Genomic DNA, 25101 nt, shown 5'->3' with positions numbered 1-25101 from the left:
ACTAAATGGCAAAGCCCTGGCTCCTGTGAAATATACATTCTATTCAGGGCAGGGTGGACAGCCAGTAAACAAGTAAATATGTATCATTTCAGATGAAAGACAGAAAATAAAAGAGAAACGAGGTCAGGAGTACTATTTCATAAAGAGCAGTCACGGAAGGACTCAAGATAAAGTAAGTCTGAAGTGTATCATAAAGTTTTATACCCTCAGACTCAAAGATGTGACTTCCTACTTCTTTTTTTTTTTCCTTTTATATGTAATCTCTATGCTCAAGGTGGGGCTTGAGCTCATGATCATGAGATGAAGGGTCACTCTACCGACTGAGCCAGCCGGGCACCCCCATCACCAAAGACAACATTCAGATGGCCAACAGACACATGAAAAGGTGTTCAACATCACTCATCGTCAAGAAAATATAAATGAAAAGATTGGCTAAAATCAAAAATACAAGAAACTACAAGTGTTGGTGAGGATGTGGAGAGAAAGGATGGGTGACATAGGTGAAGGGGATCAAGAGTACTTTTCACAATGAGCACAGAATAATGTATGCAAGTGTTAAATCACTGTATCGGACACCTGAAACTAACATTACATTGTATGTTAACTATACCAGAATTAAAATAAAAATTTAATAAAATTTCCTTTCTGCATTGTACTTCCCTGATGTTATCTCCAAGCCTTAAACCAGACCATTTTTGTAAGTGGGGTTTTAGGAAGCCTTTGTCTGTAGTATGGGGATGGGATGGATCAGGGAGAGGCAGAGGCACGGAGGCTCAGTTAACAGGCAGCAGAGGTACCGAGAGAGAAGCTGGTATGTGTGCTGAGCCACACAAGGAGACAAGAGACAACCCAAAGTTGTGACACATGTAATGATAGCCAGGGCTCCTCGAGCATACTGGGAAAGGAAATGGACTCTGAGTTCCTAAAATACCACATTCTTGGCTTATTAAAGGGAGAGGTAATGCTAGGCTTCCATCAGTCTCTGAGGACCAAAGAACTTAAACCCATTTGAATTACATCATAGAAGAGCTGCCTTTGTTTCCAAGGGTAATAAGGGCATTGCCAGAAGGCACATGATGTAAGAAGAAATGTGTACAGAAGGAAAACGCATTCAATAGTCCCAGGTAAGGCACAGCACAAAGTGAATTTGTATTTAAACACTCTGTAAAGTCCATCAACACTTCCCCTAGGGTGATATTTACTTATGTTACTACTTCCAACTCTCCCCTATAAAATGGATCATCAACTGTTAAGCCCTAATATTTTTGTTTTATGGTCATTTGAAATTTTTTCCCCAATACTTGGCTTTTATAATTGCAGAAAATTTGAGAATCTTCACCATAGAAGCTCTCCACCCAACATCATTTTAAGAGAGGGGAAGTGACAATCACCACAAACACCCTTAATGTTCATGCCCCCGTACTAATCCCATGTTAAACACTCCATAGAAAGTAAACCCAAAGAGAAACCACGCGCCAACATTTCTGCACATTTCCAACATTTCTGCACTTCTGGACAATTTTGGAAATTTGATTTCTGGCGTTTGAGATGATGATGAGGTGGTAGGGAGGGGAAAAGGTTTGGCTAATGTGTTTTGAAAGGGATGTCTCAGCTATGAAATTCAAAAAGCCAAAAAAGGATCATTGTTCCCCCAATGAACAAGAAGTGAATAGCAACAGGAAACAAGCAACAGTCATAAAATAATAAAAACAAATCCCAAATTGGTAGCATTTCAATGCTAGAGTGACTCACTCCTTTTCCTTCCAACTTGTCATTCTATTAGCAAAGGAAACAAAGTCACCCTGATCACCTAGACTTCTCAGGTATCCATTTTGTTCATCATCACTTTTCCCTCTTCTATTTACAAACATGTTTACTTAATTCAGTGAGGTGGAGGCAGGCAGCTTTCTAATTGATGTAAAAGCTAATTACACTGTGCTTTTTTTTTTTTTCATTATAAGGACAGAGGGCTGAAGGAAACATTGTGGTATAGAAATAATAGCTACCACTTATTTAATATTTACTAACTACTATGTTAGAAAGGTCAAGTAACACACCCATGTAATAATAAGTGGCAACAGAATTCCAACCGCTGTGCTTAGTGTGAATTCACATCCCAGCTCTGCTTTACTTGGTGTGGATTCACATGCTGGCTCTGCCTTTACTTATAGACCAGATTTGATCTTAATGACATGGATGTTTCTGAACTCCTGTACTTTGTGGCTTTAGGAGAATATCATACTTAACTTGCACTCATTTAGTTCTTCCACCAAGAGAATGTTCTAGGATTCTTGGTAGCACAACAGAAGAAGCTCCTAGATTAAATCTAAGTTCCTAAATTAAATTAAGATCAAATCTCTTCCATTTGCTTAAACTTTCTAACTCAGGAAACCCTGAGGTTTACAGGCTCCTCTAATGGACACCAACCATGTATCCAGCAAGGCAGTGTGGTGGTGAAGTTAACAGCACATGGGGCATAGTCAGTTGAGCATCTGACTCTTGGTTTCAGCTCAGGTCATGATCTCAGAATCGAGTTCTGTGTTGGGCTCTGCACTGAATGCAGAGTCTGCTTAAAGACTCTCTCTCCCTCTGCCCCTACCCCCCCAACCCCTGCCCAGTGCTCACGCACTCACTTGCTCTTTCTCTCAAATAAATAAATAAATAAAATCTTTAAAAAAAAATAAACATTAACAGTACAGACCTGGAAGCCAGAATGTACCAATGCAAATCCTGGCTCGTCTATTTAATAGCTTGTGACATTACTTAATTTCTCCATGCCTCAGTCTCCCCATCTCAAAATAGGAATAATAATGGCACCAACCCTTTAGGGCCATAGTGAGGATTAAATGAGATCATCAGCCAAGCCCACAAACCAAAGGGCACACTGCTTCAGTATCTCATACACAGAAAGCATAAGGAGGCATTTGGGAGAAAAGACCAGGGAGGCTAAGGGCCTTTCCTCTCCATTTCTAGAAAGAAATAATAAACAAATCATGTGACCTTTTGTAACAAAGGGATATCACCCTTTAAAAAATAAAGGTGAAGTCAGAAGTCACCAATGGCAGTGCAGGAAGCTCTAGGGAAATGCAAAGACTTTTCATGCCCGAACTCTGCAGTTCTGTGTTGAAGATTCCAGGTATCGCATGCTATCAACTAAGGACTGATTATATCTGTATGACACTGATGTAGGGGCTGAGGATACACAGAATTACAGATCAGTCTGTTTGTATCCTCTAGAGGCTAACATTTTAGCTGTGAGCAGGTATCTGGAAGGGATGAAACACCCAACCTAGATGCAAAAAGTATAGATATGTTAAAAATTCAGAGGAGGGAGCAGTGGGCAAAGCCTGAGCAAACCAGGAAAACTCTGGATTTATAGCCAAGCTTTACTTTGGTCTAGGCCAACCTTTATATGGTAGATCGAGGATGTACAGAAAGGGCCAGGGACGTCCTCCAGGCAGGGCAAAAGGCACAGACAAAAGTAAAAATGTATGACATCATCAGCAACCAACCATTATACCAATTGTCCAAAGGAGAAGATTCTATCGGGAGGCAACTAGTGGGAGACCCGTGAGTGGTGCATGTGGGGGCCAATCTGTGGAGGTAGCTTTTCTCTAGTCTAAGTCTTGATTCAAGTCTGGCACCTTTGTCAACAGAAGTTTCAGATCTTGTCACATATATTTTTGGCAACATAAGAGGAAATTTACTTCAGAAAATAAAAATAATAAGTGTCTACCACAGACTCCTCGTTAACTGGGTGCATTATCATTCCATATTAGAGTCTCCATCAATACACAAGACCTAGTAAACCAAATGCCTGAATATACAAAGTTACATGGGCCAGGTAGCATCTTAAACTCAGAATCTCTTCTGATCCTCCAAGAAAATGTTCTGGTCATGTTGCCATGGTTGGGAATGCTTATAGACTACCCACTCTTCTGAAGCATATGTATATTCCAAATGGGTTTGCTCCTACTTTTCCTGCTAACCAGTCAAGGATCCAGACATGGACAATACAGCCGGACACTTTTCACCCACATGTACCAAAATACTTCCTGAAAATATAAAATACTACACAAATGCGATGTCTTTCAGTGTTTGCAGTACTAGCAACAGTATGCTTTAGCCTATTCAGTTAAAACACAAAAATGAAAAATAAATAAAAATAAAATTTAAAAAAAAAACACAAAAATGTCACCAAAATGTTTCAGCAAGTATTTTGCTGGAACAAGGTCTCCAGAGAAAAAAACACAAAGGTTTCACGTGACCAGTCTCACAACTGCCACTTTACAAATAAATACATGCACACCCACAGGCTCTTCACATAGTGGATGTGTCTTCTACCAATCACATAATGCCAGGTGACCCAGACCACACACTTTAGAGGACCACTCTAACTTGAGGTGGGTGTGGGGCTGGGGGACTAGGGTGAGCTTAAAATCCATCAGCCCAATACCACCACCCTGTAGGTATTTAGGATGCTTAGGTCAAAGGAATTGGCATATGTGTATAGGGGATGGACAGAAATAGGAGATGGATTTCTTCCTTTATATCTTCCCCATATGAGAGCATGAACATGATTTTCTCTATACCTTTGCCTGTGGCTTTTCAGTCATTACCAAAAAAGTTAAATTGGGTCACACTCCTTGTTCAGTGTCCAATATAATTAAAGTATTGTTTCACCTGGATTATTGACATGCAACTTTGCCAGGTGTCAGGGGAGGAAAAGGCAGGGAGTACCTTCAGTCAACAAGATCAGAACCAAACTGCTTTCCTGAGCTACAACTGTCACAGTAAGTCTGGTGTAAAGCAATTAAAGGGTCCAAGGTCCCTCTCCTTGAGATTACAAGTCTCAAGAGTGCCCAAACCTTGAGTGTCCCTACATGCAGATGGCAGATGATCAGAGGATCTTTTGATCAGAGTTCTTTTCTCTCTGCCTCCCTGGCAGGTTCTGGACGCGGACTCGTTCATACGTACTACCAACCCCTTCTAGCAGGTCTTCTTGTGCTGCAGAGGCCAGAGAGTAAAAAAGCACATTGTCCAGACTCCCTTCACAGCTAAGGTTCCAGGTGCGAGTTAGACTCTACCACTGAGATGTACCACAGGAAGACTGAAATGAGGAAGTCAACTTTGTGATGGGTATCGGTGATTCTTCAAAGGAATGAGCAGGAGGCACTGGGTTCCTCTGAAGAACACTGTGGAAGTTTTTTTTTTTTTCTATTCTGTAGCAGCAGAGGTGCTGAGTACTATGAGGCAGCAAGAATGAAGCTTCTGTTAGAAACATTCTGTGGTAGAGCTGGCAGTTCTCCTGGCCAAGCAACATCCAAACCAGGTTTCTGGCCTTCCCACGGATTCTGTTACCCAGACTACTTACCAACTGCCATGACCATGTTGCCTAAGAATCCCAAAATTCAGTGACATGCAAAAATAAGCATGTAGTTGGCCCATGAATCTGCAGGTTCGGGTGGGCGAAGCTGGGCTGGGCTGGTTCATGTGTCTGTGGCCTGCAGCAGTCTAGCTTACCCACATGTCTGGGGGCCAATCAGCTGGGAGCCAGTCTAGGACAACATTGACTGGGACAACTGGAGTAGCTTGGCTCTGCATCACATGTCTCTCATCTGCCAGCAGGCTAGCCTTGGCATGTCCTCTCGCAGATGACAGACAAGCAAGAACAAAAGTTATAAATGTGCAAATGCTTTTGCAGGCTTCTAGATACATATATACTAACATTTCCTTGGTCAAAGCAAGTCACATGGTCAACCTCAGACTCCAGGGACATAGAGACGGTCTCCCCTAGTAAGAAACACTACAAAGTCACGTTCCAAAAGGCACGAGCAGAGGTGGGGGAAAGTGGGTCCAGAAACACCATATTACCTAATACCTTCAAATTAATCCTCTACTTAAACTAGGCAGAGAGAATTTGGTTGTTTGCAGCCACGCTGCTTGACCATCAGGGGTTAAAATGCACCACACGGGACAAAATTCCATCAGAAAAAAAAGTTAGAAAAATGAACTGTTTTCCAAGCAAATATAGTGACTGCATTCAGAATTCTATGACTGACTTAACCATCTTTGGTCTGCTCCTGCCCTTCCCTTTCTTACATTATCCCTGTCCTGACCCTTTTCTTTAGAGTCTAAAGAAGCAGAATAAATATATGTTAATATGCACATTGAAAATTTCTGAAAAATATCAGTAAAAGTTAACAGAAGATGCCTCTGAAGAGGGACCTGAGGGCATGGGGTAAAAAGTAGTTCTAATTTTCACTTGTGTGCTCTTTGATGGTTGAATTTTTTTAACCCAAACTACTGAATTATTCTTTCAGTTAATAATTAAACCAAAAATTTGACTCAAAAATGGACAAATAGTGAAACAAAATGCACATGTGAACCTTTCATTTTACTCTTTTTTTTGGGCATAGAAACCATGGGGCTACCCATAGGTAAAGAAATTCATGCCACTGGCCATAAATAAAATTGGGATTATTTTATTAAAAATTCATTACCAAGAGCCCATGTGGATATAAACAAATTAGTGAATAAATAAGTAAATGAGAGAGAGGAGACAATTTTCCTGTGCAAAAGAATTCTAAATAATTTATGTAGATATTCCACCCTCAAGGAGAGGGAGCAAAACTCCCCATATCTTAAGTGGGGGCCGCACATAGTAACTTCTTCCCAAAGAGGACAGTATAGAAAAGGGGGAAAAGAGTAACTTTACAATAGAGAAACCTGACAAAACTATGTCAGCCAGGTGATCAAGGTCAACAGCAATAAGTCATGCTGACAGTATGTACCCTGGATAGGAAGTGGTAAGAAAGGTACTTCAGGTTTATAGTCTTCCTCCCAAAAACCCATACCTCCAGTTCAGCCATGAGAAAAACAGCAAACAAATTCTAATTGAGGGACATGCTCAAAACACCTGCCTCAAAATTGTCAAGATCACTATAAACAAGAACAACTTTGAGAAACTGTCACAGTCAAGAGGAGCTTGGAAGACAGGATGGCAAAATATAATGTAGGGTCCTAGATGGGATTCTGGAACAGAATAACGACATTAGGTAAAAATCAAGGAATCTGAATAAATTATGGACGTTAATGATAATGCATCAATATTGGTTCATTAACTGCAACAAAAGTGTCATACTGACATAATAATGGAAAGATTTCTGTGTAGGTGTATGGGAACTCCCTGTTCTATACTACAATTTTTCTGTACATCAAAACTGTTCCAAAAATAGTTTATTAAAAATTCATTTTTAACTACCAAAAAATAGTTAAAATAAGAAATGAATCAATCAGTAGGTATTGTGGGAGATACAAATGATATTATCTAAGTACCTAATCAGGCTGTACAAACAGAAACTTCAAATGGGAGCCAGGTGTTTGTGTAGCTCAGAGAACCAACATTAAAAGGTCTATAGCTCAGTAATGAGCCCATTTGAAAGGGGCTGTGGGATGAATAAAGAACTATCCCTGATCTGCATAATAATTGTACAATACAAGCTTCACTACACACTTGGGCAGCCTTTTAATTTATGAAGCAGTTGGGAAAATGCTTCTTTTTCCTTATGTTTTAAGACTGGGCTATCTTTTAAAAAAAAAAGATTTTCTTTATTTATTCAATAAAATAGGGGAGTAGCAGAGGCAGAGGGAGAAGCAGGCTCTCCACTGAGCAGGGAGCCCCATGTGGGGCTTGATCCCAGGACCCTGAGATCATGACCTGAGCCAAAGGCAGAAGCTCAACCAGGCAGAAGGCCATCCAGGCACCCCAAGACTGGGCTATCTTTGAGAATAAGTGTTTTTCCCAGAGAGTTAAGAGGGGTGCATGTACTCTACTCACTCTAACACACCACAGTTGTAAAGCCTTAAAGGAGAGAATACTTAGGGACCCACGGCCCACCCTACATTGTTGTGTGAAGTCACTAGGGACTTATTCAAAGGTGAGGGAAAGAGAAGAGAGACTGATAAATCCCAGAGGAAGCCCACCTCCTCTGAAGAGGCAGGACTTCTGAACAGAAGTATGGAGACCCGTGTGCAGGGCACTGAAAGAGCTAGTTCCTCTCAAAGGTCTATGAAATAAGCATGGGAATTGGGACATACTATGCCTCCCCCAACACCCATGAAAGACTAGAGCAGAATGATTTTCTTGCAGACTATGGTTTAGATGATACTGGGAATTCACTTTAAAATGACGTCCCTGGGATCCATGGGTGGCTCGGCGGTTTGGCACCTTCAGCCCAGGGCCTGATCCTGGAGACCCGGGATCAAGTCCCATGTCGGGCTCCCTGCATGGAGCCCGCTTCTCCCTCTGCCTTTGTCTTTGCCTCTCTCTCTCTCTGTCTCTCATGAACAAATGAATAAAATCTTTAAAAAAAAATGACTTCCTTCATCTGTTGTAATTTTCTTTGGTTTGCTAAGAGCAAGGTTCTCAACCTGGGGTCCACAGACCCCCCCAAAGGCATATGGATAGAATTTAGAGGGCCCATGAACTTGGATGAGGAAAAAAAGTACATTCTTATGATCACTAATCTCTACCTGAATATGTGTATTTCTTTCAAATATGAATGTAGGCAACAGAGCACAATAGCATTAGCACCTACAACTTTGTCACCAATAGAAACCATAGATATTTTTCATGTCACATTACAGTTACTGCAGACACTGTGAAATATCCTTTACACTCATCACTACTTTAAAATTTGGGTAGCCATTACACTCACCACTAGATCTTATTGTTTAATAAGTGAATAAGCACATCTATTACTATATCACAAATTTGTCTTTTATATTCTGATAATTGTACATAGATAGAATTTGTTTCCTTTGTAATCCAGTGTGTTTGATTCTGTGTATTTAAGCCATTCTTTTGACAAGGAGGTTGAAAATCTCATCAAAAGGTCTATGGCACAAAAATGTCTTAAAGATTATACACCCTAGCCTAGAATTTAAAATCTGCTATAACCCCACAGCTTTGTGTGGTAGCCTATCAAAGAAAGTAAGGAGTTTGAAATTATAAAGAGAATTGTCCTAATAGTCTCCTCACTCCCTACCATCATATTACCTCCCAATACACACACACACACACCCCACAGAAACAAGGGAGATGGAAGCCCGTGAGTGCTGTGCTCAGACCAGCGATAAAATGGCAGTTGGATTGTGCACAGCAAAGAGCAGTGGGGAGCCTCAGGACATACAGGAACTGCCTGGGCAAATGGACACAGGAGCAGAGAGGACACGACAAACTGTGCTTTTCTAAATATACTACAGGACGTGACCTTTAATGGCCATAAGGAAAACTGAATCGTGTGCATTGCCATCCTAATTGATAATACACTTGAGAACACAAAGGAAAAAATACCTCACATGCTGAAGAACGCAGACTCTGAGAACCATTACTTCAGAGCAAGAGCCAGAGCAGGCTCTCATCGAGCCTTTATAAAAATTATTATATAATACCCGATAAAATTATATAATACCTCATACACCCACAAGAATCTATATCACATTTAAATTACAAAGAAGAATAATGAGTCTCAATGACCCCATCACCCAATTCAAGACCTAGAACATCACTAATGCCAGTGTATCTACCCTATGTTCCTACCTTACCCCTTCCTGTCTGCCCATCAGAGAAAAGCACTAGCCTGAATTTTGGGTTTACCTTGCTTTATAGTTTCTCATATATATGGTTCTGTATAATACACTATTTAGCATTGTTTATTTTTAAGCTTTATAAAAATTATGCCCAACTGCATGAAGTCTTTGGTGTCTTAGTTCTTCATTCAATTGTTTCTAATATGCATCTGTGTTCTTGCATAATAATATCAAAGTTTTACATTTATTTACCTATTTTCCCATCAATGAATAATTAGGTTATTCCAGTATTTTTTTTTATTATGAGCCATGTTGCTAAGAACATTCCTAAGGAGAGTTCCTGGTTCATGTGCAGGAGAATTTTCCTAGGGTTTATACCTAGAAATAAAATTGCTGGGCCATAGGGTTTGTGGATATTCAACTTGACAGGATAGTTGTCAAGTTTTCTTTTCCAAAATGGCTTTACCAAATTTGTACTTCCATCAACAAGGTATACCAATCCCTGTGGGTCCATGCCCATATTAATACTCAATACTTTCAGATTCCATAAGGTATTATCATCTTTGTACACCAAAGATAGTGTACATCTCCATCATAATAAGGGGCAAAGTGTCAGCAAGTGCCAAAGTTTTATCAGTACAGCTTAACTGAAGGTAATAAAATGTCTTAATCTGAGTTCTCCCTAGAATTCAAAGTCTGAGACAAGGATTTGAATATAAGTAGTTTATTTTGGAAAGTGATTCCAGGGAACAAAAGTGGATAATTGAGAAAAGGAAAGAAGAAAACAGAAAATTAAAAGAGTATATTTTTGAGTTGCCACAACTGTAGGCAACTGGGACTTAATCCTGCTTAGACCTTCTGAGAACCTCTTAGAAGCAAGTAATACTGAAATGTAGTTCAGAAATATCTGGATGGGATAAGGAAACATTTATCCCTGGCTCCCATCCCACATTAGTCCAATATTAACTCTTGAGCCTTCAACTCCCTCACCTTCCATAATACACTTGGGTGTATAATAGGGGTTCCAACAGGCCTCTGTCTTGAAACATCGAAGAAGTCCTGGCGTAGAAAGTGAAATATTCACCATAAGGCTAAGGCAAGGTACTCTCTGGTTACTCCCATATGAAACTGATTACTGGACCAATAGCTTGACTAAAAGGCAGGCTAAAAGGACATACAACGAGGCACAAGATGTACCCAATACATACACCTAGTAGTAGGCAGTGGAGACGGAACTCAGAACACATGTATCTATCACAGTTCAAATATTAGGCGCTTGGCCCATAGTGTGTATAGAAAGGACGATGGTAACAAAAGTCTCTTCCAAAGTAACCATTTGATTTGGGGTAAGTTTTTAACCTATACCTCAGTCCACTGCCTACCCAGTAGCCATTCCTACCTTTCTTCCCTAAGACAACACTAATATATTCAGGAAGCAGGCATGGATCTTGGGAATGGAGCTGGCACAAGGGCTCCATGGTGCCATCACAGGCCCAGATTCCTTCTTCTGCCTCTCTATTCTAACAACTTCAGTGCTGCCATACATCCAAGCTGTCACTCCGTAGTCCAAGAGGTCTCTAGCCATCATGCTTGCATCCCGGGCTAATAGCTGGAGGAAACAAAGTATGCAAGGGTCTTCCTCCCAGCCAAGTCAACTCTCTTTACTCAGACTTCCTAGAAGTCCTGCCCAGCACAACAATTATACCTCACTGGCTAAACTTGGTCATAGGGTCACACCTTGGTATAAGAGATGCTGGCTAACAGAGACCATTCACTGGATGGATGCGTTGCCACCAGGAACAAAACTAGATTCCATCACTAAGGGAGAAGGTGAAAAACGACACTGAGCGGCAACTGGAAGTCTCTGCCAAAGTAACCATTTGATCTGGGGTACATTTTTAAGCCCATACCTCAGTCCTCCTATTTGTAAAATGGAAACAAAAATACTAACTCACAAAGTTGTTATGATGACTAAGTGAGATCAGTAAGTAAAACTGCACACGAAGTCTGGTATGCAGAAAATGATTAATAAATGCTAGCTGCTGCTAATTCACTTTAGTGAATCATCATCATCAGGCCTGGCATTGAGCAGTATAACTTTGGATAACTGATTTTATCAGTGTCTCTGCATTTATCAGGCTTGAAGGTGCTGGCTGCTGACTCACTCCCACAACACTCATAAGTGTTTAAAGCCAGAGTGGTGGCTCAGTAATTTACAATGAGAAATATAACGTTCAGGCAGACCAGACAGCCTGACCAGGTTATTCTCTCCCTGACGGCAACAAATATGGGGGATCAGAAGATCGACTGCCGAACATGAAATCAGGAGAAACACAATTTGTTATACACTTCAAATGTTTAATGGTACTGGGTTCTGACAGCCGATTGTACCCATCTCTACAATTTAGCCCGTGTAATCTGGTGGGTCGGGTAATCAGGCTGCAAACCTAACAGGTAACCTCTTCCCTTAGGCAGTGCTAGGACGTACACTACCAATCGCTGGCAAAACTCACAAGGAACGTGAAAAATGTGTGAAATCCTTGAAGGTAAACTCAAAACACTTATGCCACCAGCAAATTCATTCTGAAGAGAGGCCTTATATGCCTGGCATAATTTTGGGAGCATTGTAAGTAGGGGAAATATTTTAGCAAAACCTGTTATTTTGATAATCGCCCCAGAGCAAATGGGGCAGCAAGTTGAATTCACTTTTAAGTTTAAAATGGAAATATTTTACTTGCTTCATGTAGAAACATAATAGAGCACAATAAAATTAAAAACATGAAACTGAGCAAATAGAAAAATATGTGTACATATTCGTACATATGTATGTGCATATATAAATATAAAAGCTCAATTGTGACCCAATGTACAAAGATAACTTTTTATCTTCTAGGTTAACCATATACCTATTCTGTTGACATAGTTCTTCTCTAAACAGGATACAATAAAAAATAGAAAAGCGACGTGGTATAAAGGGAAGAGTGTTAAGCTCTCTGGCATCAAAGTTGTTTTTGAGTCTCGACTTTACTTCTTCTAAGTAATGCAATCGGAACAAGTTATTTAACATCTCTGGATTTCCTTTTTTCTTCTGGGATAGATTACCAAAAATGACCGGTATTCTTCACCCCTCCTTCCATCTATGCCTTTTGCCATATAACTCCATAGGGCCTCTGCGCTCTGACTCTGGGCATGACCACATGGTCTGCTTTGGCCAAAAGAATAAAAGAGAAGTGATAATATGCCAGTTAAGAGCCTAGGCCTCAAGAAGCCTATATATTTATTTCCATTTTTTCTCGCACCTCTGCTACTGCTTTGAGAACATGACTGGAAGCCTACTGGAAGATGAGAAACATGTGAAAGAGAGCCCAGGCACATCAGGTACTCCAATCAAGGTTAGTCCCAAATCAGCCAATATCCAGGGAACCCCAAGACATATGAACAATCCGAGCCAAGATCAGTAAAGCAGTCTAGCCCAACCCTGACTCTAAGCACATGAGCAATGAATGCTTATGCATATTTTCATATGCTATTGAGATTTTGTGATTGGTTGCTACACAGCATTATTATAGCAACAGATAACTAAAACACGTGTCTGATGTACGTTAAAATAGTTAAATAAATGAGATACCACGGGTACAATGACTGACACATCACAGCAACAACAATAGAAATATACATCTTCCTCGACTTACGATGGGGTTATGTCCTAATAAAACCACCATAAGTTGAAAATACCATAAATTGAAAAGGCATTTCACACACCTAACCTACCAAACACCACAGCTTAGCCTAGCCTACCTTGAATGTGCTTAGAACACTTATGTTAGCTTCCAGGTGGGCAAAATCATCTCACACAAGGCCTACTTTATAATAAAGCATTGATTGTCTCATGTAATATGTTGAGTAATGTCCTGAAAGTGAAAAGCAGAATGATTATAAGTGTAGGGGTTGCTTACCCTAGTGATGGTGTGGCTGACAGGGAGCCACGGCTCACCACCTCTGCCCTGCATCAGGAGAAAGGATCATACTGCATACCACTGGCCCGAGAAAAGATCAAAATTTGAGGTACAGTTTCTACTGAATGTGTATGGCCTTTGCACCATCATAAAGTCAAAAGATCATAAGTTGAACCACTGCTAAGTCAGAGACTGTGTAGTTATTCTTATTTTTGATAGATTTCTACTTTCCAAAATATAATCACATTCTTAATATTATACACAGATCACTAGCTCAAAGTTCTGGATGTTTCTAAGCCATTTAATTTCATATTTACAGTCTCTTGTTTTACTCCCACAAGTGAATAATAACATCCACAGAATGTGAATTTTACTGACTTAACTCGTAAAGAGAAGGCACACTATTTTCCCATCTCTATTTTGGAGAGGGGTATATTGTGTGATGTAGCTCACTGCTGGTCTCATGTAGAGAAAAAAATGTGATTAAATTAGAATTTTATATTAATGTGCACTGAGAAATTTCCAATGCCTCTCGAGATTGTTCCATCCATGGAATAGTTAATCCTTGAAAAAAATGACAAGGAACCAGCCTTGTAAAATCATCTTTGAGCTGGCACAAGGGCAAGCTGCAATTTAGCTCTGTGACTGGAGAAGAAACATGAATAGAGACAAATGGGCTGATGTACAGTCTCTGTATTCATTCACCTCCATTTGTGTAAGAGATTAAGAGAGACTTCAGTGTAGCATTTTCTCCCATTTCCTCATCCTTTGTCCTGTGAGCAGAAATAGTCATTCAAAAGCAAAGCTACAACAGTAACAGCAATTAGGATGGCAAATACCACAGATAAACTTCACCCACAGTGATGTATTTAATGAACCAGACTCACCCAATGCCATAAAGCCTCAAAATGTCAGGGATATGTGGTTCACAAAGTATCATCTATAGACCAGTAGCATCAGTGTCACCTGGGGACTTGTTAGAAATGGAAATTCTTGGGCTCTACCCCAAACCTAGGGAATCAGAAATTCTGAGGCCAGCACCTCGCAATCTGCTCATCATGAGTGCTCCAGGTGATTCTAATGCCTGGGAGAGCTTCAGAACCACACATCTAGGCAGAGCCATGAGAACCGCGCACCTAGGTAGAACCATGTTACTTACAATAACATCTGCATTAGCATCACCCGGAGTTCATTGGAACTGCAGACTCTCAGGGCCCATCCAGACCAAACTGGAATCCAAATTATCAAAAGGTCTTTGGGTGACTTGCCCGCAGATCAAGGTTCGAGAAGCTCTCTACCTGTCCAGTGGTTCCTGTTATGGGCTGAATTGTGTCCCCTCCCCCAATACATATGTTGAAGCCCTAACCCCTAGTACCTCAGAATGGGGCTGTATTTTGAGACAGGACCTGTAAAGAGGTGAGTAAGGCAAAACTGGTTCAAATGAGTGGGCCCGAATGTGATATGACTCGCGTCCTTTTAAGAGGAAATTAGAACACGGACAGGCACAGAGGAAAGACGGTGTGAAAACAGTGGGAAGGCAGTCACCTACGTACGAGCCAAGGAGAGAGATCTCAGAAGATGCCAACCCTGCCTACACCTTGATCTTAGACATCTAGTCTCCAGAAGTGTGAAAAATAAAAATGTAATTTAAGTTGCCTAGTCTGCAGTACTTTGTTATGGTAGCCCTAGCACACTAACACGGTTCCCAAACTCAGGTGCATGTTGGAATAATCCAGGGGGTTCTTTAAAAATCCTGATACCTGGGTCCTGTTCCCAGAGGTCCCAATTTAAGTAGTATGGGGATCAGACCATAAGTCTGGATTTTTGAAAGTTTTCCAGGTGATTTTTTTTTTTAAGTATAACAAAATTTGAAACCCACGGATGGTCTGCTTCATTCTTCTGCTGGAGAGAAATCTAAGACACAGGGTCCTTCAACTGTTAAATTTCAATCTCTTGATACTTGCTTAGCTGATGTCCCATCAATATGTCTCCAAACCAGGATCCCTGGGTGGCGCAGTGGTTTGGTGCCTTTGGCCCAGGGCGCGATCCTGGAGACCCAGGATCGAATCCCACATCGGGCTTCCAGTGCATGGAGCCTGCTTCTCCCTCTGCCTATGTCTCTGCCTCTCTCTCTCTCTCTCTCTATCACAAATAAATAAAAAAATTAAAAAAAAATATGTCTCCAAACCTAGTCCTCCTACTGGGAAAGAGGATCAAGAATCGAAGCTGGCAGTAATATATGCTCTCTTCATTTTACTCATCAACTTAAAAATTTTTATGCTAGGATTGTCCTGAACATTCTTTGTAGTAAATCTCCCACGGTACAGGTATAGAGAAGGCCTCTAAAGAAAACCCGTTGACCTAAATCATCAGTCCCCACTACTCTCCTTATGTTGTTCTTGTTGCTCCTGTTACTCTTCAGGTTCCTAAAGCCTCCAAATGAAAGACTCTAAGGTTGTGTAAACCAGCGTTTCAGGGCATTATAGGTGCCAAACTACTAATTAGTTTTCTTCAGGCTAAACCCTTTCCACTTGTCTCTGTAAAGTCATGAAGCTCCCAAACTCCATTGCCTACTCACTAGACAACTATTGACTGAATGTTTACCCTGTTCCAGGAACTGAAGGATCTGACCTATACATAATGGAAACCATCTGAGCTGTATATAGATTGTTCTACCAGCAGTCTCGAAAAGTGAACATATCCCACAGAAGTGATTATTTAGCATCCTTAAAGCACCATAAATCTTTTTTTTTGGGGGGGGGGGCAACCCCTGTTCTGAATGTGCTTTTGCTACATTAAAATACAATTTTTAACATGACCCAACCATGAATACTGTCACTGGTTAAAATAGAACCATTTTCAAGACAGACTAGCCCGCTTGCCAGTTAGTTCCCCAAAGCCATTTTCAACCTCCCTCTCCCTGGCCTCTCTGCCACATTAGCTGAAAAGCCTGATACTCACTTTCCCACCCTCCCTTGTCACTAAGCACTACTATGTAGCCCAGCTCTGGCCAGTGAAATATGAGAAAGATCCCACTGAGGAAAGATATTTCTTCTCTGATAAGACAAAGCCCCATAAGGGAAATAATTCTACCCCTTCTCACTGCCTGGGTCCCGCCTTCGAACATAGACTAAGGATGTAGTGTCTGGAGCTGTGAGAGCCATCTTGAAACCAAGAGCAGAAGTCACTGGCCCAGAACCCTGGCACCGTTGGGCCGTCAACTCCAGTGATCACATGTCAGGCTTCTCTACTTGTTAAAGCCACCTTGAGTTGGCTTTTTCTGTTACTCGCAGGAAAAAAAAATCACAATACATGTTTTCCACGTATGTCAGACTCATTCACTTAGAACACAGTGTGGGGCTGAGGATCCACACTTTGAGATTTATTGAGTTAGAAGGAATTTCTTCTAGGAATGAAGAAAAAGCATGCCCAGGTGGCGTTCAAGGAGCCGTAAACCCAGTCTGAACTGCCAAATTCATTTATTCATTCATTTAACAGACCCCCACTTTAGTAGGCTCCAGGGATATCAAGATGAATAAAACCTTACCCTTGCCTTCCAAGAAATTTTTCTATCCTGAGCGAGACTGGTATATAAACCAAGAATCACAGGATGGTAAGTGGTGAAACAGAGATGTGCAGAGGAGAGGAGTCATGTTATCAGGGAAGTGGGAAACCTCTGAGTTGGGGGGGGTCCCCATAAAGAGCTTTGGAAGAGAGAATCATGGAAGTTTCTATTCAACTCTAAAAAGTTACTCCCATGATCTGACTAAATATGTAAAGTTTTCTTTTTCCTCCAAGGCTGGGGTGGGGAGGGGGATTGTTTTCTATAATCACAGACTGTAAAACAAGTTTCAGGACATTTCAGGAAAGAGCAAATTTATGATAGGCCACTCAATCAACTGCCAGAAAAGCTTCCCCACCCATCCTTCTCCCACAAAACAGGATAAAGACAAGGTTCGGTGGGGCGGGGGGAAAAGGGAAGTACTTTCCTCCCATATCAACAGGGATGTTTGTGTAGAACAGAAGAATTCTGTGCTGCGAATTAAGACCACCTGTTAACATTGCAGCAAAACAATATTGATAATCAAGCAATCAGTTGTCAACAGGAGCCACAAATACATGCGTTCCAGAAGATTCTCTCCTCTGCTACTTTTAAGCAAAAACGACAGCAATAATTAGTGTCTACTTAATAATCACAGAAACACCTGCACTTATTGGTAGAGAAAGAGGGATGCAACCTCCCCGTGCTGGTTTTTCTAAAGGCAGTTGGTGGCAGCAAACCCCACCTTCCCCCCACCACCCCCCCACACACACACAAACACTGGTAGAGAAAAACTAACATGTAGCTTTGCATTGTTAAATCGTCATAAGAAACCGAATAGGTCCTCATTGATTTTCCTGCAAGGGAAATAATAGGCTTTGAAGCATCTCTGAAAACAAGACCAGCAGTAGTCTCCTACAATGTTCCTGGAATACAATACATTAGAAAAATAAAATATTCAAGAGTCTCTAATGAATTGTTTCAACATTATCGTGACATTCACATTAATTGGGCCTCCGAAACATTTTGATTCGGTCGGTGGTGACGAGATTGATATGCAGCAACCGCAGTTACCTTCCAGCCCTGGCACGTCCTGGGCTGGGGAGGGTTGTTCCAAGATCCCAAGTAAGGCTTCAGTGAGACATCTGCCACCTTGCCGAGAACGAGGAAACCACCTTGGCAAAGGATTCCAGCTCAGCCCTCTAGCTCTCTTGCCACCCCCCCCCACACCCCCCTTCTGAGAATCACCCGGGAAGAAAGTGGGGGAGGAGGGCAACATGGGAAACAAATCAAACACTCCTAGCCCTCATAAACGCCGCATCCGGACCTTTGAAGGTACTCGGGGAAATTAAGAATCTGGCCCTAGAGTTTGGCTTGTTTGGGGGTCTGAGCATGGCTTTGATATCCTCCGTTGCGTTTTTAAAATCTAACTTTCTGTCTCCAATGGAGAGAAGCAGAGGGAGGAAAGCAAAGGCAGAGAGGCTGGGAGACCCCCTCCCTTCACAAACACACACACACACACACACACACACACACACAGCGCCGGAGTCCCCCAAGCCCGAGGCATCAAAAGCCGGGAAACTTACCTGGCCCTCACCTCGACGGAAAGGCGGCTGGTCGCCCGAGCTGGAGATGAAATGCAGACCCCGGGCGGGAGGCGACGTCCCGCTCCGCGCCCCGGGGAGCCGAGTGACTCACGCGCCCGGCGCCCGCCTCTCCGCCGCGCGCCCCTCTCCCCCCCGCCCCTCCAGGTGCCGGCCCGGAGCCGGGGAGGCGGTCTGCAGCCGCCCCAGCCGCGGGGCCCTCCGCCCGACGCCCCCAGGCGGCCGCGCCGGAGCCCTCCAGCCTCAGCCGCGCCACGCTCAGCCCGCCCCTCGCCGCGGGCCCCCGCCGCTGCAGGACGCGTGCCTCCGGGGTGGCCTTCCCCGTCCTCCGCCGCCCGCCACCCCAGGGCCTAGGCATGCCCCGGGGCTGCCCATCTGAGCTCTACACACCTTCCACCTGCCAGCCGGACGACGCACTCTCAAGGCTTGTCTCAGGCTGCGCCGCCGGCTCCAGGACTCACCCTCAGCCAAGCATGACCTCCTACCCCCCCACACCCTCGGTCTCCCCCTTGCGGCGGCGCCCAAACCCACCCAGCCTAGAGACAGGTGCAGCTGGCGCCTGCTGATGGTGCATCCTGTTCCAGGGGACTTTCCTCTCCCTGGACTCTTACCTTGCAGAGACTCCTGCGCCCAGGGCTGCTCATCTGACACACTTTCTACCTGCCAGCTGGGTTTGGCAATGCCCAGACCCTCCCACAGTTGATCTGTGTCCAGGGCCCCCCTACTGCCCACCACCCACCGCCCATGCCCAAATTGTTCCCACCTGTGGGGAGTCCCCTACCTCGTGGAGGTGGCTAGAAGCCTCTCCCCTCTCAGATCCTCCAGGGTCCTGCTGTCGGTGGACACCCTCCCATTCTGACTTAGTCTGGAAAGAGTAGCCAAGGCCATACTCAAGGTTTACTTGGGAGAGTCAAGGAGGAATAGACTACCAGGACTTAATAGAAGTAACATCTCCAGCAAATATGGATTGGGAATCTGCCTTGAGACCTGCCAGTTTTCTGATAGAGGTTATCTTGTTTTTCTGGGGGGACGGGGGTGATGAGACCATGGTCTCCATCATATTCAAACTGGGAGGAAAAGCCCATACAAGAATCCCATTTGTTTTGGCAAGAGGAAAGGATTACAGAATTCAGACACAAAGGAGCAAGACTGGGGAGAGAATGGAGTATTTTCCCAGCCTGAGGACAGCGTTTCAGCAGGTATATTTCCTACGAGTCTGGTCAAGAATAGGAGGTTAGTACCTATTCAGGAAAGTGGGCGATGGGCGATCACCCCCAAACACACAGTCATTCTCATCTTCCCATTGCTTTGTTACTGCCATTATAAACCTAGATCTTCCCCCACAATAGGAAGGCACTATGACATTCATTTCAATATCCCAATAACCTAGCACACAGCCTGACACATAGTGGAAAATAAATCTTTATTGAAAGTTCAAAGATCTAACATCCAAGACCTTCCTACCCCGGCCTTCCATGTCTTACCTCTATACTTCCCATCTTTGCCGTCTAGTTTCTGTTTTTCTTCCTTATCCATGCCTCTTTGCCTTCCTTATCCACACCTGTTTTCCTTCCTTATCCATGCCTGTTTTCCTGAATAATAGCACCCCTCAGTTTCTCCACCTCTAAGCTCTAAGTCTACAAAGTCATGTTTTCCAACGTTATTTCTTCTCTTTTTCTAAAGTCTCCCTTACTCTGCATTCTCTCTTACCATCTTACATTCAAGTGCAATCGCAATGGAGTGCCTTTGCTGCTTTTTTTTTGTTTTAAGCTGTTAGGTACTTAGACTAAACTTCTTACCTACCCAAAATCCGACATTCCCCCAAAATATGAGTGTGTGCCCTGAAACAATGTATCTCTTCATGCAATATGGTCAACCAAAAGTATCTCTAGAATCATATCTTCACCCATCCACTCAACTCATATTTACTGTGCATCTACTATGTAGTGGGCATTGTGCGGGGACCCGGGATTACAGACAAAGCAAAGTTACTACCATCAAAAATGCCATACACCAATGAGTGGGCAAAGGGGAGGAGCAAACAATAAAGTTACTCAGTGCTGTAACAGCGATTTGTACAACGTGCCTTTGGAATGACAAGACCTCCATGGGGTGGGAGGGACATGAAACATCTCACCAGAAAATGACAATTGAATGGATTCTTGAAAAAAAGACTAAGAGATTTCCAGGAAATAATAATAATAGGAGAAAAACACACAAGATGAATAATTTGCTATGGATTGTTAATTTGTACCTCCTTTATCTTGTGATGCATCATTCTACAGGCAGATAGCGTCTAACACACCTCCAGGGTTAAGAGTTCACTTTCCTGATAGCTCCAAAAAAAGTACAGGGATTGGCTCTGCAGGGTTCTGTGTCCATTCCTGAACCATTCACCAAGGCCTGATAGGTCGTGTATTCTAATTGGCTACACTGGGTTCTGGGCCCATCCCTGAAAAAATCACCATGGCCAGGTAAGTTGTAGGTTCTCATTGGCTATACAGGGTCAAGCACCCATCCCTTTACCAATACTGTGGCCAAGTAGGTAGTGTATTCTAATTGGTTTTGCCAGGATCATGTGTTGATCCCTGATCCAATCATCATGACCAGGTAGGTAGTGTATTCTGCTTGTCTACACTGGGTCATGCACCAATCCCTGTCCAGTCACCATGGCCGGTAGGTAGTGTTTTCTGATTGGCTAACCCAGGTCAGTGCTCATCCCTAAACCAATCACCATGACCAGGTAGTTGGTGTATTGTGATTGGCTACCTGAGATCATGTGCCCATCCTTGTCCAATCTCCATGGACAAGTAGGTAGTGTATTCTGATTTGCAACCTGGGGTCATGTGCCCATCCCGTCCAATTTCAATGGCCAGAGAGGTACTGTATTCTAATTGACTACCCTGGGTCATGTGCCTATCCCTCCAATCACCATGGCCAGGTAGGTAGTCTATTCTGATTGGCTACCATGGGCCATGCACCCATTCCTTCCCAATCACCATGGCCAGATAGTGTATTCTGATAGGCTATATTATGTCCTGTGCCCATCCTTGAACCAATCACCATGGCCTGGAAGGTAGTGTATTCTGATTGGCTACCGTGGGTCATGTGCCCATCCCTGTCCAATCTCCATGGCCAGGTAGGTAGTGTATTCTGATTGGCTAATCCAGGTCATGTGTTCATCCCTGAACCAATCACTATGACCAGGTAGTTGGGGTATTCTGATTGGCTACCCAGGATCATGTGTCCATCCATGTACAATCTCCATGACCACGTAGATACTATATTCTGAAAGTCTATATTGTGTCATGTGCCCATCCCTGAACCAATCACCCTAACCAGATAGGTAGTGTATTCTAATTGGGTACCCTAGGTCATGTGACCATCCCAGTCCAACCCATCATGGCCAGGTAGGTACTATATTTTGCTTGGCTGCCCTGGGTCAACTGCTCATCCCAGACCAAACACCGTGGTGAAGTAGGAGGTGTATTCTGATTGGCTACCCTGGGTCATGTACTCATCCGTGACCAATCACCATTGCCAGGCAGGTAGTGTATTCTGAATGGCTATATTGTGTCATGTGCCCATCTCTAAACCAATCACCTAGACCAGGTAAGTAATGTATTCTGATTGGCTACCAGGGGTCAGGTGCCTATCCTGGGCCAATCATCCTAGCCAGGAAGGTAGTGAGTTCTGATTGGCTACCGTGGGTCATGTGCCCATCCCTAGCCAATCACCATGGCTGGGTAGATTGTGTATTCTGATTGGATATGGTGAGTCATGTGCCAATTCCTGTCCAATCACCATGACTGGGTAGGTAGTGTATTTTGATTGGCTACCGTGGGTCATGTGCCCATTGCTGTCCAATCACCATTGCCAGGTTGTTAGTGTATTGTGATTGGCTACCCAGGATCATGTGCCCAACTCTGAACCAATCATCCTGGCCAGGAAGGTAGTGTATTCTGATTGGTACCCTGGGTCATGTGTCCATCCCTGTCCAATCTCCATGGCCAGGCGGGTAGTGAATTGATTGGCTGCACTGGGTCATGTGCCAATCTCTGAACCAATCACCAAGACCAGTTAGGTAGTGTATTCTGATTGGCTACCCTGGGTCATCTGCCCATCACTGCCCAATCACCATGGACAGGTAAGTAGTGTTCTGATTGGCTACCATGGATCATGTGCTCAACCCTGTCCAATCACCTGGCCAGGAAGGTAGTATATTCTGATTGGCTACTCTGGGTCAGGTGCCAATCCTGGGCCAATCATCCTGGCCAGGAAGATAGTGTGTTCTGATTGGCTACCATGGGTCATGTGCCCATCCCTGTCAAATCACCATGGACGGGTAGGTTGTGTATTCTTATTGAATATAGTGGGTCATGTGCCAATTCCCGTCCAATCACCATGACCAGGTAGGACATGGATTTTGATTGCCTACCATGGGTCATGTGCCCATTGCTGTCCAATCACCATCGCCAGGTACATAGTGTTCTGATTGGCTGCCGTGGGTCATGTGCCCAACCCTGTCCAATCACCATGGCCAGGTGAGTAGTGTATTCTGATTGGCTACCTTGGGCCATGTTTCTATCCCTGGACCAATCATACTGGCCAGGAAGGAAGTATATTCTGATAGGCTACTGTGAGTCATATGCCCATCTCTGAACCAATCACCTAACTTGGTAGGTAGTGTGTTCTGATTGGCCACCGTGGGTCATGTGGTCATTCCTGTCCAATCACCATGGTGAAGGATGCAGTGTATTTTGATTGGCTGCCGTGGGTCATGTGCCATTCCCTGAACCAATCACCCTGGCCAGGGATAAAATATATTCTGATTGGCTACCCTGGGTCATCTGCCCAACACTGTCCAATCACCGCGGCCAGGTAAGTAGTGTTCTGAATGGCTACCATCGGTCATGTGCTCAACACTGTCCAATCACCTAGACCAACCAGGTAAGTAGTGTATTCTGATTGGCTACCCTGGGTCAGGTGCCAATCCTGAGCCAATCATCCTGGCCAGGAAGGTAGTGAGTTCTGATTGGCTACTGTGGGTCATGTGCCCATCCCTGCCCAATCACCATGGCCAAGTAGGTAGTACATTCTGATTGGCTACTCTTTGTCACGTGCCCAACCCTATCCAATCATCATGTCCAGGTGAGTAGTGTATTCTGGTTGGCTACGTTTGGCCATATTTCCATCCCTGGACCAATCATCCTGGCCAGGAAGGTAGTGTGTTCTGATTGGCCACCGTGGGTCATGTGCTCATTCTTGTCCAATCACCATGGCTAGGGATGCAGTGTATTCTGTTTGGCCGCAGTGGGCTATGTGCACATCCCTGAACCAATCACCATGACCAGTTAGGCAGTGTGTTCTGACAGACTGCCGTGAGTCACGTGTCAATCCCTGTCTAATCTCCATGGCCAGGAAGGTAGTGTATTCTGATTGGCTACCTTGGGCCATGTTTCCATCCCTGCACCAATCATACTGACCAGGAAGGAAGTATATTCTGATAGGCTACTGTGAGTCATATGCCCATCTCTGAACCAATCACCTAGACTTGGTAGGTAGTGTATTCTGATTGGCTGCCGTGGGTCATGTGCCATTCCCTGAACCAATCACCCTGGCCAGGGTTAAAATATATTCTGATTGGCTACCCTGGGTCATCTGCACATCACTGTCCAATCACCGTGGACTGGTAAGTAGTGTTCTGATTGGCTATCATGGGTCATGTGCTCAACCCTGTCCAATCACCTGGCCAGGAAGGTAGTATATTCTGATTGGCTACCCTGGGTCATATGCCCATCTCTGAACCAATCACTTAGACCAGGTAAGTAGAGTATTCTGATTGGCTACCCTGGGTCAGGTGCTAATCCTGGGCCAATCATCATAGCCAGGAAGGTAGTGTATTCTGATTGGCTACTGTGGGTCATGTGCCTATCCCTGGCCAATCACAATGACCGGGTAGGTAGTGTATTCTGATTGGCTACCGTTGGTCATGTGCCCATCCCTGCCCAATCACCATGGCCAGGTGAGTAGTGTATTTTGATTGGCTGCCATGGGTCATGTGCCCATGGCTGTCCAATCACCATGGCCAAGTAGGTAGTATATTCTGATTGGCTACTCTTTGTCATGTGCCCAACCCTATCCAATCATCATGTCCAGGTGAGTAGTGTATTCTGATTGGCTGCCGTGGGTCATGTGCCCAACCCTGTCCAATCACCATGGCCAGGTGAGTAGTGTATTCTGATTGGCTACCTTGGGCCATGTTTCCATCCCTGCACCAATCATACTGACCAGGAAGGAAGTATATTCTGATAGGCTACCGTGAGTCATATGCCCATCTCTGAACCAATCACCTAGACCTGGTAGGTAGTGTATTCTGATTGGGTACCCTGAGTCATGTGCCAGT

The 25101-nt window shown here is 43.7% G+C and overlaps 1 protein-coding gene across 20 annotated transcripts in view; it reads right to left on the bottom strand.

The window, feature by feature from the left end:
- SYTL5 (synaptotagmin like 5) overlaps positions 1-19193 on the bottom strand; it is a 232873-nt gene extending 213680 nt beyond the window's left edge. For 3 of the 20 annotated variants that reach the window (XM_072744791.1, XM_072744804.1, XM_072744807.1), the window contains exon 1: positions 19086-19170. The gene's annotated coding sequence lies outside the window, so the exon portion shown is untranslated. Of the gene's footprint in view, positions 1-18677; positions 18832-19085 lie in introns of those variants that run through there. The other 17 variants (XM_072744790.1, XM_072744793.1, XM_072744803.1 and 14 more) reach the window with 13 other exon arrangements.
- Positions 19194-25101: the final 5908 nt, after the last annotated feature.

This window comes from Vulpes vulpes, chromosome X (genome assembly GCF_048418805.1).
Source record: "Vulpes vulpes isolate BD-2025 chromosome X, VulVul3, whole genome shotgun sequence".
In the NCBI taxonomy this organism is placed as follows: domain Eukaryota; kingdom Metazoa; phylum Chordata; class Mammalia; order Carnivora; family Canidae; genus Vulpes; species Vulpes vulpes.
This window is presented reverse-complemented; position numbering and strand designations above follow the sequence as displayed.